This window comes from Vulpes vulpes, chromosome 16 (genome assembly GCF_048418805.1).
Source record: "Vulpes vulpes isolate BD-2025 chromosome 16, VulVul3, whole genome shotgun sequence".
NCBI classification, from domain to species: Eukaryota; Metazoa; Chordata; class Mammalia; order Carnivora; family Canidae; genus Vulpes; species Vulpes vulpes.
Genome location: NC_132795.1, coordinates 13,993,834 through 14,005,908, shown reverse-complemented (window position 1 = coordinate 14,005,908; position 12,075 = coordinate 13,993,834). Strand labels below are relative to the sequence as shown.

Genomic DNA, 12,075 nt, shown 5'->3' with positions numbered 1-12,075 from the left:
GATTTCTTCTCCATTTCTCACATACTTCCAGGGCTAGGTGCCATAGGACATGCTCGTACTGTATGATGACCTATGGCTCTGCACCTTCATGCCCCCAGATATGCTGGCCCAGATGATACTGGGATGTTCCCAGAAGCTTTCCCTGCTTTGGGAGTGCCAGCAATAACTTCATATGTAAGGCACAAACACATAAATGTATCCAAACTAATCAAAACAAAATGTAAGCAAAATTCTGCTTTCCCTTTGGCCAAATGTCAGAAAGCTTGTGGTAATTTCAATCTCTCAAAATAAAGTTTTAACCAGTTGCATATAAAGAATAACATTTTAAACAAATTTTATCGAAACATATGACCACATGAACACTTCACTATTTTCATTAACTCCATGCTGAATATGCCTTGCTGTCCCTACAGCTTTGTTTACAGTTTCCAGGAGTACAGTTTTGTTAAGAATCTTTTGCCAAGACCAAACTGCAATACCATCACTTAAAAAAAATCTTTTCTCTTTAATCTATTTATACATCTTATAATTACTTTAGGAAAAAAAGTCACATTTCTACTTCTGTTAAAATAAATTGCTAAAAATGTTCCTGTTATCAACAGAATTTGTGCTATAAGGACCCAGCTAGAGATTTAGTGTAGAACAGCTCTCTCAGTTTCTCCCATTTAACCCATGGTAACTAGTAATCCAGTGTAAAGCCATTGGCTTGTTAATTGGAATATTTTTGAGTCATGTTTTTTCCTTAGATAAAGAAATCCAATTAAATAAAATTTTTTAATGACTTTAATTTTCTTTTCTGCCCCTTTCACAAAGAAAATGATCCCTAAAATGTCTACCTCTTATGATTTTAACCCTCTATTGATAATTTCTGGAGCAGGATCTTACATTCGCAGAACTGAGATGGGACAAAAGAAGGTAGTTGGAGAAGCAGAGAGATGCCAGGTTAAGACTGTCCTGCAACATGTGGCTTAAGATCATTGAACAAGCATCCACCCGTTCACCTTGGAAAAAGAACAGGATTGTCTCAAACCTCTTCTGTAAAACCAGTCTATATGGTTGAGAAGGAAGAGAAAAAGGCGATAAAGAAGGTGAAGTTTGTCATGTTCTGCATATTACAATGAAACTACTTAATTATGTTCTCAACTATTTGGAGGCTTTGATGAATTTTCAAAGAAATGTTCACTGGGATAATCTTTTTTTAATTTTTTTTTTAAGATTTTATTTATTCATAGAGATGCAGAGAAAGAGAGAAAGAGGCAGAGACACAGGCAGAGGGAGAAGCAGGCTCCATGCAGAGAGCCTGACGTGGGACTCAATCCAGGGTCTCCAGGATCACACCCTGGGCTGCAGGCGGCGCTAAACCGCTGCGCCACCGGGGCTGCCCCTCACTGGGATAATCTTAATGCACTCTACTTTCTGTTAAAGACATTAAGGTATCATTTTAAACTTAAAAAAATTTTCTTTTTTAACATTTTAAAAGACTTGGCTTTGCCACCAATCTCATAAAAGCCCATTTTAAATTAGAGGAAGTAAGCAAACAGAAAATGAATTAAAACTTTAATGAAGCTTCTTAAAGAATCCATACTAATCTCATATCTCAAGTCTACAAAGTATTTACAAGTTTATGTGAACTGAGTAGTGCACAGATAGATGTCTGTTGTCTAGTCATACTCTGTAATTTAGACAATGAAATATGAACCTTGGAACAAAATTATACTCTGGGGGTGCTTGGGTGGCTCGGCTGATTAAGCATTCAAATTTTGATTTTGGGTCAGGTCATGATCTCAGGGTCATAAGATCGAGCTTCATGTCAGGCTCCATGCTGAGTGTGAAGCCTGCTTAAGATTCTCTCTTTCCCTCTGCCCCTACCCACCCCCAACTCATGCATTCTCTCTCTCTCTCTCCTCTCTTAAATAAAAATGTATATTCTATAAGCAAAGATAAATTTTGAAATTGTTGTATTTTTTTATTTAAATTTAGTGTAATTAACACATACTTTATTATTAGTTTCAGAGGTAGAATTTAGTGGTTCATCAGTTGCATACAACACCCAGTGTTCATTATATCAAGTCCCTCCTTAATGCCCATCACCAATTACTCACTTCCCCCTACTCACTTCCCCTCCAGCAACCCTGTTTTTTTCCTATAGTTGAATCTTTTATGATTTACCTCCCTGTTTTCATCTTATTTTATTTTTCCTTCCCGTCCCCTAGTTCATCTGTTTTGTTTTTTAAACTCCACACTTAAGTGAAATCATATGGTATTTGTCTTCTCTGATTTATTCGGCTCAGCACAATACCCTCTAGTTCCATTTGCATCATTACAAATGGCAAGATTCCATTCTTTTTGATGGCTAATATTCCATTATATACATACGGCAATATATATATATGGCATATTCTTTATCCATTCACCTGTCAATGGATACATCAGAGCTCTTTCCATATTTTGGCGATGGTAGACATTGCATCTATAAACACTGGGGTGCATGTGCCCCTTCAAATATTTTTTTATAGTGCATCTGTGATTTGTTACTAATTGCATCCATTTTCAAGAAAGCAACTGTTATGTGATCATTGTTGAAAATGTCATCTTTTAAAAATTAATTTCTGGGGCACCTGGGTGGCTCAGTGGTTGAGCGTCTGTCTTGGGCTCAGGGTGTGATATCAGGGTCCTGGGATCGAGTCCCACATGAGGCTCCCCATAGGGAGCCTGCTTCTCTCTCTGCCTGTATCTCTGCCGCTCTCTGTGTGTCTCTCATGAATAAATAAACAAAATCTTTAAAAAAATAAAAATTCATTTCTATGTTTTTGTTGAGGTTTCCAGAAATACATTGTTATTTACCAAGGACAAGTGTGAACATCTCTGGTAAGGGCATTCTCTTTTTTCAAAATCATTTTCTGCATTGTTATTATAAGTTTGTGAGCTTAAAGTAAAAATAAAAATATAAAAAGAATTAAAAAAATAAGTCATACCTTTGACTTTGTCACATTGAAATGTTGCTGTAAGCTCAATGCGATAGTATATAGTAGGTAGAACTGGCCCTTTCCAGAACCAAAAAAAAAAAAAAAAAATTGAAAGAAAGAAAAAAAAGAAAAGAAAAAGAAAAAAATCCAGAGTACCTACTTTACAAAATAAGAGATAAATACTACCGTTAGATTATAGATAAAGCAAAAGAAAAGGGGAAAAATGTGACACTGATTTTCCACATAAAGAGAAGTATGGCATTATTTGCTATCTATCACTATCTTTTTATTTCATTTGTGCCATCTGAGAGAACACAGCCCAACCTATGTTCTCCACAGGGATTTAGCTATGACTGGGCATAATGTTGAGCTAGCTACTATGAATCCACTAAAGTTTTTCTAAGAAAAAACCTTTTTTATTTTTAAGGAGTGGGAGAGTCAGGCATGAAGCTTGCTTCTTAGTTCTTCAGCTGTCAGAGAGCTGAAGTGATTCTAAATATAGCATGCAATACTTCAATTCTGAGATTGTTTCTGGGATCTTGGTAGATCCAAGGAAAAATAACCGAAAGAAGCATGTACACTGCTAACCAATGGCATTCTGGCACATAAGGAAGAATTGCTTCGGTGTCCCTTTGATTCTGGGGTTGTTTGTGTATATAGTCATATTATCTATTTTTATTTCAGGATATAGTAAGAAAGTGTTACCACATATTTGTTATTAAAGAAGACATTGAATCAATGGAGTTGAGAATTACTAAGCTATAATATGAAATGCTATAGAAAACATAAAGCAATAGATAACTTATAAGTTCAGTAGACATTCAGTAAAAACCAGGCATACTATGTTAGTGGAAGTTTGGATAAAAAGCAGAGGGTCCAGTATTAGGAAGTCTGTGTTATACTCCATGTTATATTAGGATGATAACATATCATTGAACCATTAAAGTTTATACGTGGAAGATCTAGAAATGTGTTTATAATATGATGTTATATGAACATAATGAAATAGAATATGTACCCATTGTTTTTATCTATGAAAACTCAAGTGTCTAGGTAGGAGGTAATAGGTAAAACCATGACATACATTGGGCTGAGATGGCAAGAATATGAATAATTCTAGTGTTTTATTATTTTTCAATACTGTGTTGTCTTTTAAGTGAGGAAAAACATGAGAAATGTTAAGGTGTTGTCCGTAGAAAGGAGAGATAAATGAAGGTAAGTCAAAAATACAATTGACGTTTCAGAGAGATGATGATCAGAGAAGTAACTGTCTTGAAGATCAATAAAAATCAAGTAAGTAAACTAATCAAAAGAGTCAGAAAGGAAAGGAAAGTTATTCTACAAAGGGAAATAACCTTAGTCAGGTGTGCTTTGTATGGGGTCAGCAGGCAGAAACAGAGAACTATTCCTAATTTCCAGTAGGAAATTAAATCAGAATTCAGTGAAGCTGTAGGGGCATGAGTTATCCTCCAAATGGGCAGTGGAATTGATAATCATCCCATCCTGCTTTACTTGGTTTGTGTTATGATTTTAAAATGGATGACAAACACCAATGGAGTCAGAGTAGGATTTTCAAAGAACACACACTTTGGTTCCTAGGTAAGCCTGTATGAGGCATTGTACTGAGGTCAAAAGACAATTGTCCATGTCAAGTGGTCAGTATCATGCCATCCCCAGTATCACGCAGGGCACACTTTTGGACTTGTGAGCTGTCACCATTTTTTTAAAAAATTTTTTATTTATTTATTTGAGGGGAGAGAGAGAGAGAGAGAGAGAGAGAAAGAGAGAGAGAGAGAAAGAAAGAAAGAAAGAAAGAAAGAAAGAAAGAAAGAAAGAAAGAAAGAAAGAAAGAAAGATATAGGCAGAGGAAGAAACAAGCTCCATGCAGGAAGCCTGATGTGGGACTCATCCTGGGACTCCGGGATCATGCCCTGAGCCAAAGGCAGAAGCTCAACTGCTGAGTCACCCAGGAGTCCCTAGCTGTCACCTTTTAACTCTTCTTTTTATGATAGCATAAGTGATTTGCTGTCACACAAAGGCTTTGCCATTTTATCCTTATCATAGTGATTTATTAATTGATTTAATGAGTATTCACTGAGGTTTTTCTTCTTGCCAGATACTCTTCAAAACACTTGGGTTAGATCAATGAACGATAACAACAATAAAATATTTCCCTTATGGAGCTTATATTCTACTTGTGGCTGGGGGTAAATTAGAAGTAAGAAACTATAAGCAACTAGCACAACAATAAGGAAACTGTATAATATTGTTCCAATGTGAAGAATAAAGAAATTTTAGACTCAATATCTCAGAAGATATTTTTCATAACTTAAGTCAAGTTGGAGGCAAGAAAGCCTATCTCACACTGAGATAATGAATAAAGCACCAAATATAGAGAAAGGGATCAATAGTTTCAATCTTAGTTCAATCAGAGCAGGATACTCCTGAGTATGGTATATTTCTAATATTATTGGATATTCTATATCAAGTACAATTCAGTAAATTACTATTTCTGAGTATTTGTGTTCAATACTTAAATATTTACACATGATCAAATATTAAAATAAATGCACATATGATAGTTTCATATAGTTGTCTAATGCTATTATAAATTTACTATCACAAATCTGTTTCTCTTTTTTTAAACTGTTACCTCAGTTTCAAATCCTCCAGAACTGCTGGGTCTATGCTCCTGATTGATTAGCTAGTCTTCCTCTCTCAGTCTCTAGGTCTCACATTTTCAATTGATTTCCATTCCTGAAGAATATTTCTTTTGGTCCTACAATTCCATGCTTTTGATAGTTTGAACATTGATAATCTTTGCTTCTATGTTAAGGAATGTCAAAAAAATTTTTTAACAATCTCTTTTGCATCCGGTAAGGAGACCTTGTAAAACCACCACTTGACAAAACTTAATTTTCAGCAAAGACTGGCTTCTAGAAGTAATCTCATTCTCAGTGAAGGAACTGGATATTTGAACTAGCACTCAGAAAGGGCGTGTTGCTAAGAGACCAAGTCCTACACTGGAAATTAGAAAATCTGGCTTTGCTCTCAGCTAACCACAAGTGGTCCATGTGCAAGCCACTTGTATGTTCTGTACTTCCATTCATTAGTAATGAAGGTCTTATCAGCCTCATGATTAAATGCCCAAATTTAAGAACCAAGTGGAGAATAAAGGGGAAGACAAAGTGAGTAGCTAAGTGACTAGTGAAAAACGTGTTTCATTAACAATTGTAAAAAATCCCAAGCTCTTTATGTCTTAGCAGTGCAATCAAAATATACAGACATAATCTTTTGTGTTTAGATCAGGTTTCTGTGTTAGTACTTGAAGGCACTACATAGGGTTTTATTTACTTGTTTCACACTCTCTCCGTCCCATGTTCACAGGCTGTTCATACAAAGTTCAGGGTTCTTCCTTCGTAAGCAAGGGATCAAATTCCTGCTTGAGATTAACGCTAAAAAAAGTCCATCTCTAGGTGTGATTGTGTCTTCTATAAAGGCTATACAGTCCATTATGTTTCTCTTACTTGTAGTAACCATCAGAAAGCTTCTAGTCAAACCAGGTACCTAATACTTTAAATTCCCTCCTCTCGCACGCATTTTGAGCCATTTGTTTTGTGTCTTTCAGCTTTAGCCTTAAATTGTTTTTTTCACACTATATTTTATTTTCTAAGCCATCTCTAGCCCTTTCAGAATGAGACATGACATAAATCCCTGGGAAAAAATTCTGGGTGGAGCTGGAAAGACTTCTTACAGGAAAATCACTCTTTGTTTCTCCTATTCCATAAAAAAATGTGCATCTCCCTGAGGGAAAAAATGAAAGATACCTTTAATGCAACATTGATAGATCTCTAATGTGCCCTGTTTCCCCTTCCCCTTCTGCAAAATAGCTGGCAGCTGGGTTAATCCAAGGATGACATTCAGCTGTAGACACCGAAAGCAAAAAATGAAATACCTGAAGAATTCAGGGGTTCTATGAGTGCTCTGATTTTGTTATGCTTTCGATCTCCTTTTATACTTTTCTTTTAAACTCAAAATTATAAATTGAAGTTGTTTTAAATTCTTAGTTCTTCATAATAAGATTTTTACCAATGTAATAAATAATGGCAAGAGGTATATAGAGAGAAAAATAGGAAGGCATTTTGTAATTTTCCAAGATAGAAGAATCAGCACTCTATTACTGCACTTAACCAAATTTTAATCCAATGAATTCTCTAATTTGAGATGCTTTTGTAGATTCCAGAAAATATCTGTGTACAATTATTTAGGTTGAGGCTCTTGAAGTAATTATATATATGTTCCTCTTATTCAGCTCAATTGTCATGGTTTAAAAAGAGGATTTCCTAAATCTATTTCTAAAACTTCCAACATTAGTTAATGCATTACATTAATGAAATAGTTTGAAGGCTGTTTTCTATGGAGCCTTGGGATTTTCCATATGCCTGTGTGCCACCTGGAAAAGCAAAAGTCAGAGAGAGGAGCTGCTGCCACCCCTCTACTCTCCAGAATAACTCTTATCTGTCTTAAATGATAGAGAAAACATATGATTTTCTTTGAAAGTAGCTAAAAACAATATTTTGTTAAAAGAAAAATTTGGAAACCAGTAAGTTAATGTATTGTGCAGATGCTACTTCCTTTTAAATGTAAATGTATTACCAACAAACCACAATATAGAGAGAAATGATCACTTTTAAAGTATATCAATGTAAACACCTTTACATAGTTGGCATGCCATTTCCAAACAGGAGACCTGTTATTTAGAAAATTAAATATACAAATGAGGGCTTCTCGAACAAAGAAACTGGAAAACATATGGCTCATGGCACAATTCTTAAAAAAGCAAGAAAACCTGGGTACCCCCATTGAAGAGCATGGTAGCCAGATCTCAGCTAAGGATGCAGAGCACCAGAGTCAGGGATTCTGTGAGGCTGGGTGAGAGAATATGCTCCAAATGGGCTTTTACTGATGCCGAGTCAGAGACAGAGGATCACTTCAGTGTAGGCTCTATTTTCAATGTTTTTAAATGACTCATTTAGTGATAGTTGAGGATGTGCTTTGAACTTTGTCACCCAATTATTTTAGTCATCTGCAATACTTTTTACTTCTGAACATAATATCAAGCTTACAATATGCAAAGCTTTTTGCCTACTAGACTCCTTTCTAAGTATAGGTTTCCATGGGATTAAAAATAAACAGTATCAATTTTTCATGAAGCAGAATTTTGACAAAATCCTTTTCCTTTTCTTTTTAAAGATTGTTTTAGAGAGCGAGCAAGCTAGAGCATGAGCAAGGGGAGGGAGCAGAGGGAGAGAGAGAGAGAGATCTCAAGCAGACTCCCTGCTGAGCATGGATCCAAAGCGGGCCTCCATCCCAGGACCCTGAGATCATGACCTGAGCAGAGTTGGACGCTCAAGTGACTGAGCCACCCAGGTGCCCCTTCATGCTGAGTTATAAAGACAAATAGCATAAGACTTATTGGACTCAAAGATTAGCAGGCATAAAATATACTTTTGCCCTCCTCCTAAAGCCCACTTTGATAATCAAGTTTATGATCAAGTTGAGGGGTATTTTAAGAATAAATGATGCAAAATGATGTACACAGAAGGCTGCAATAGGTTAAAAACTGTCCTGAGCAACTTGGCAGAGAAAATGAACAACTGTGCCCCCAAACTACTTTTCGCTAAAGCTTTTAGCATGTTTCTCAAAGAATGTGACAAACGTAACTTTCTAAGGAATAAGCAGCAGGTCCTGTTTCATTATTTCAATGTATTTGATTAACACTGAGGCTATTTACACCCAAGAATCAAACAACACATCTACTAGCTATATCTCTTATTAAAGGGTTCTTAAAACACCCTGAGGATCAAATATATGATGTCCTACACAAGATCATATATAATTCAGTAGTTGAGGTGCTCTGTGATAGAGGCTCCCTGGCATCAATTGCAGGAAAGCAGTGATGTTCCTAATAAATGCAGTGTTATTATCAGCATGTTATAAGCTGCAGCAGAGAGAATGCCTTTTATCATCCACACAGAAACCTCTCCCATAAAGGCCGTAGAAACCATTTGCAAATATAAATATGAATAGAACTGTACTTATTTTTGAAGTTTATAACACCCTTAATAGCAGTAAATCATATAAAGGCAATTCACTTTCCAATTCCATTTGCAAAAAAAATGCAAAATGCATATTATACAATAAGTGATAGGTACATAAAATGCCATTTGTGTCAGCATGCTGAAAAGGATAATACAAATCTAATTCAATTGTAAAGCACTACAAAAGAGATGTCAAATAGAAGCATTGCATCACAAATATCTAATATTTTTCAAAGCATGGATTACATCTGTAATGAAAGTATAATGGAGAGAAATTCTGATAGGAAAGGGGTGGGTATATCATAACTCAAAATAATAAACATAAAGTTATTAGTTCTATTTTACAGCTGCTAAGTTATTTTTAAAGATATGAAATGGTAATACATCTAAATAGTTACATTTTATATAATTCCAAAGAAAAGGAAGAAAACACAAACAAAATCCAGGGAGAAAAATTGGCAAATGCAGATTATTAAGTTTTCTAACCATTAAGAAGTGCCATTAAATCAGTAATAGTTCAAGTAAGAATTAAAAGCAAAACCAGGGTTCTAGCCCGGGTACCTGTGGCATAAACAGATGCTGTGTGGACGCTTGTAGTCGGCGTCCGAGGGTGTAGGTCAGCATGAGCCGGCTCCAGGATGAGTACGACCCCTACGCAGTGGAAGAGCCTAGCGACCACCCACTTTGAGCAGTTCTGAAGATGAAGTGGATGTGCTTTTACATGGACCTCCTGACCAAAAAAGAAAACTCATCAGAGAATGTCTTACTGGAGAAAGTGAATCCTCTAGTGAAGATGAATTTGAAAAAGAAATGGAAGCTGAATTAAATTCCACCATAAAAACAATGGAGGACAAGTTATCCTCTCTGGAAACAGGGTCTTCCTCAGGAACTGGAAAAGTTGGAACAGCTCTGACAAAGTACTATGATGATATATATTTTGATTCTGATTCTGAAGATGAGGACAAAATAGCACAGGTAACCAAGAAGAAAAAGAAAAAACGACACAGGATTCCAACAAATGATGAGTTATTATATGATCCTGTAAAAGATAACAGAGATCAGGCCTGGGTTGATGCACAAAGAAGAGGCTACCATGGTTTTGGAATACAGAGACCATATCAACAACAGCCTGTTCCAAATAGTAATGCTGTCTTGAATTGCCCTGCCTGCATGACCACACTATGTCTTGATTGCCAAAGGCATGAATCATACAAAACTCAGTATAGAGCAATGTTTGTGATGAATTGTTCTGTCAACAAAGAGGAGGTTCTAAGATACAAAAATCCCAGAGAACAGGAAGAAAAGGCGAGGCCGTAAGAAGATGAGGTCTAACCACGAAGACACTGCAGAGCAGAGAGGCACAAGTGGAAGAAATCTATCACCCGGTCATGTGCACCAAATGTTCCACGGAAGTGGCCATCTATGACAAGGACGAAGTCTTTCATTTTTTCAACGTTTTAGCAAGTCATTCTTGAATAGTTAAGTTGGCATTTTTTGCCCAATACAATATATAAGGCAAACATGGACAGTTATTACCCTCTTGCCTATTCATATCAAGTAACATTCTGAGGGGTTATCTGAGGACACAGTGTTTATCTTTTTGAAAGAGAATGGTTGTCAGCCTTCATCCCTCCGCCCCCTTTAAAAAATTTTTCCCCAGCTCTGATGGGACTGATAATTCATTCCCTCTTTGATGGGCATTTGGAAACTATGGGGCTTTTCATGTATTACAGCTCTTTAGAATTAAAATGTTCTGCAGTTATAAGTAAAACAAAAACAAGAACAAACAAAAACAAACAAAAAACAAAACCAAGCAAAAAACACTTGTATCTAGCAGAGGTTATCCATGACCAAGGATTTATAAAAATATAAGCAAACTAAAAATTTCAGTGGGAGTCTACATATATCCCTATCTTTCTTCTTTGTACTACTGATGCTGGCTGGTATCCTTTGGAGCAGGATCCTTATGTCAAAGATATGGGTGAGAAATATTAAACATCCTGTGAAATAGATAAAAATATATATTGGGTGAATAGTGCTTTTTTATATTTTAATACCAGACCAGCACATACAAATCAATCCTCTCCAAATATTTTATCTGTTTTCAGGAAAAGAAATAGAAATGCAGACTACATAATAAAGTTTATTTAGTGAAAATAATAAGCAGACAAATTAAAAAAAGCAAGACATCTGTCATCAAGATAGGTGGAAAAAACAAATACTTATTATAAGGATTCCAAAGACACTGTGACAGAGAACATTTTATAATAGATTTTGACACATGTTAGTTGAGAGTTCTGGCAGTAATTAGCAGTAGGATTTTAGATGACTCAAATAAACTTTCTAACTTCTTTCTCTACAAAGTGAGGGAGTTAAATTGTTTCAAAATCATTTTCAAATTTTAACACTCTACTATTTTACAAGGTAAAGGAAAATTCAAAAATAAACATTTCAAATGGCTTTATGGGCCTTTTTTGGTAGGAAATGTGGTTTAAAAAATCAACTTCATTAGACTGCATTTTTTAAGAATATATCTGATGTTAATGGATAAAAATTTATTAGTCACTCTGAAATAGGTTATGTAACAAAGTACTATTATTCTTTAGAAAAAATTATTTCAAAAGCCTGTTATCCTCTTAGTAAGTGTCATGACAAACTATCTATTCTTAAAGACCAATAAAATTAATCAGCAGTCATGATAAAAAATTTACACATGGAAAATATTTCCCATATTTCCCCTCCCAAATTACAGCATAGTAAATATTTAATTTCTGAAATGATTTGCAAGTAGCATCTTGCTTTTATTTTAACTTTTTTCCTTTACCAGGAAAGGATGTACCTCATCTATCTGGCCTGGTATTAAATAATCATTGTTAGTAAGTTTTAATGTAATATAAAATAAAAGTCAGAAAAGAAGTTAAAATGTTATATTTTATAATATTAAGATTCAAAGGAAAGTGACTTTGCTATAAGGAATATAAAGGAGATGATAATGGAAAATATATTCT

At 35.3% G+C, this 12,075-nt stretch overlaps 1 pseudogene; it reads left to right on the top strand.

Moving 5' to 3' along the window:
• The first annotated feature begins 9,364 nt into the window (after window positions 1-9,364).
• Window positions 9,365-10,542, top strand: LOC112922483 (E2F-associated phosphoprotein pseudogene; annotated as a pseudogene).
• Window positions 10,543-12,075: the final 1,533 nt, after the last annotated feature.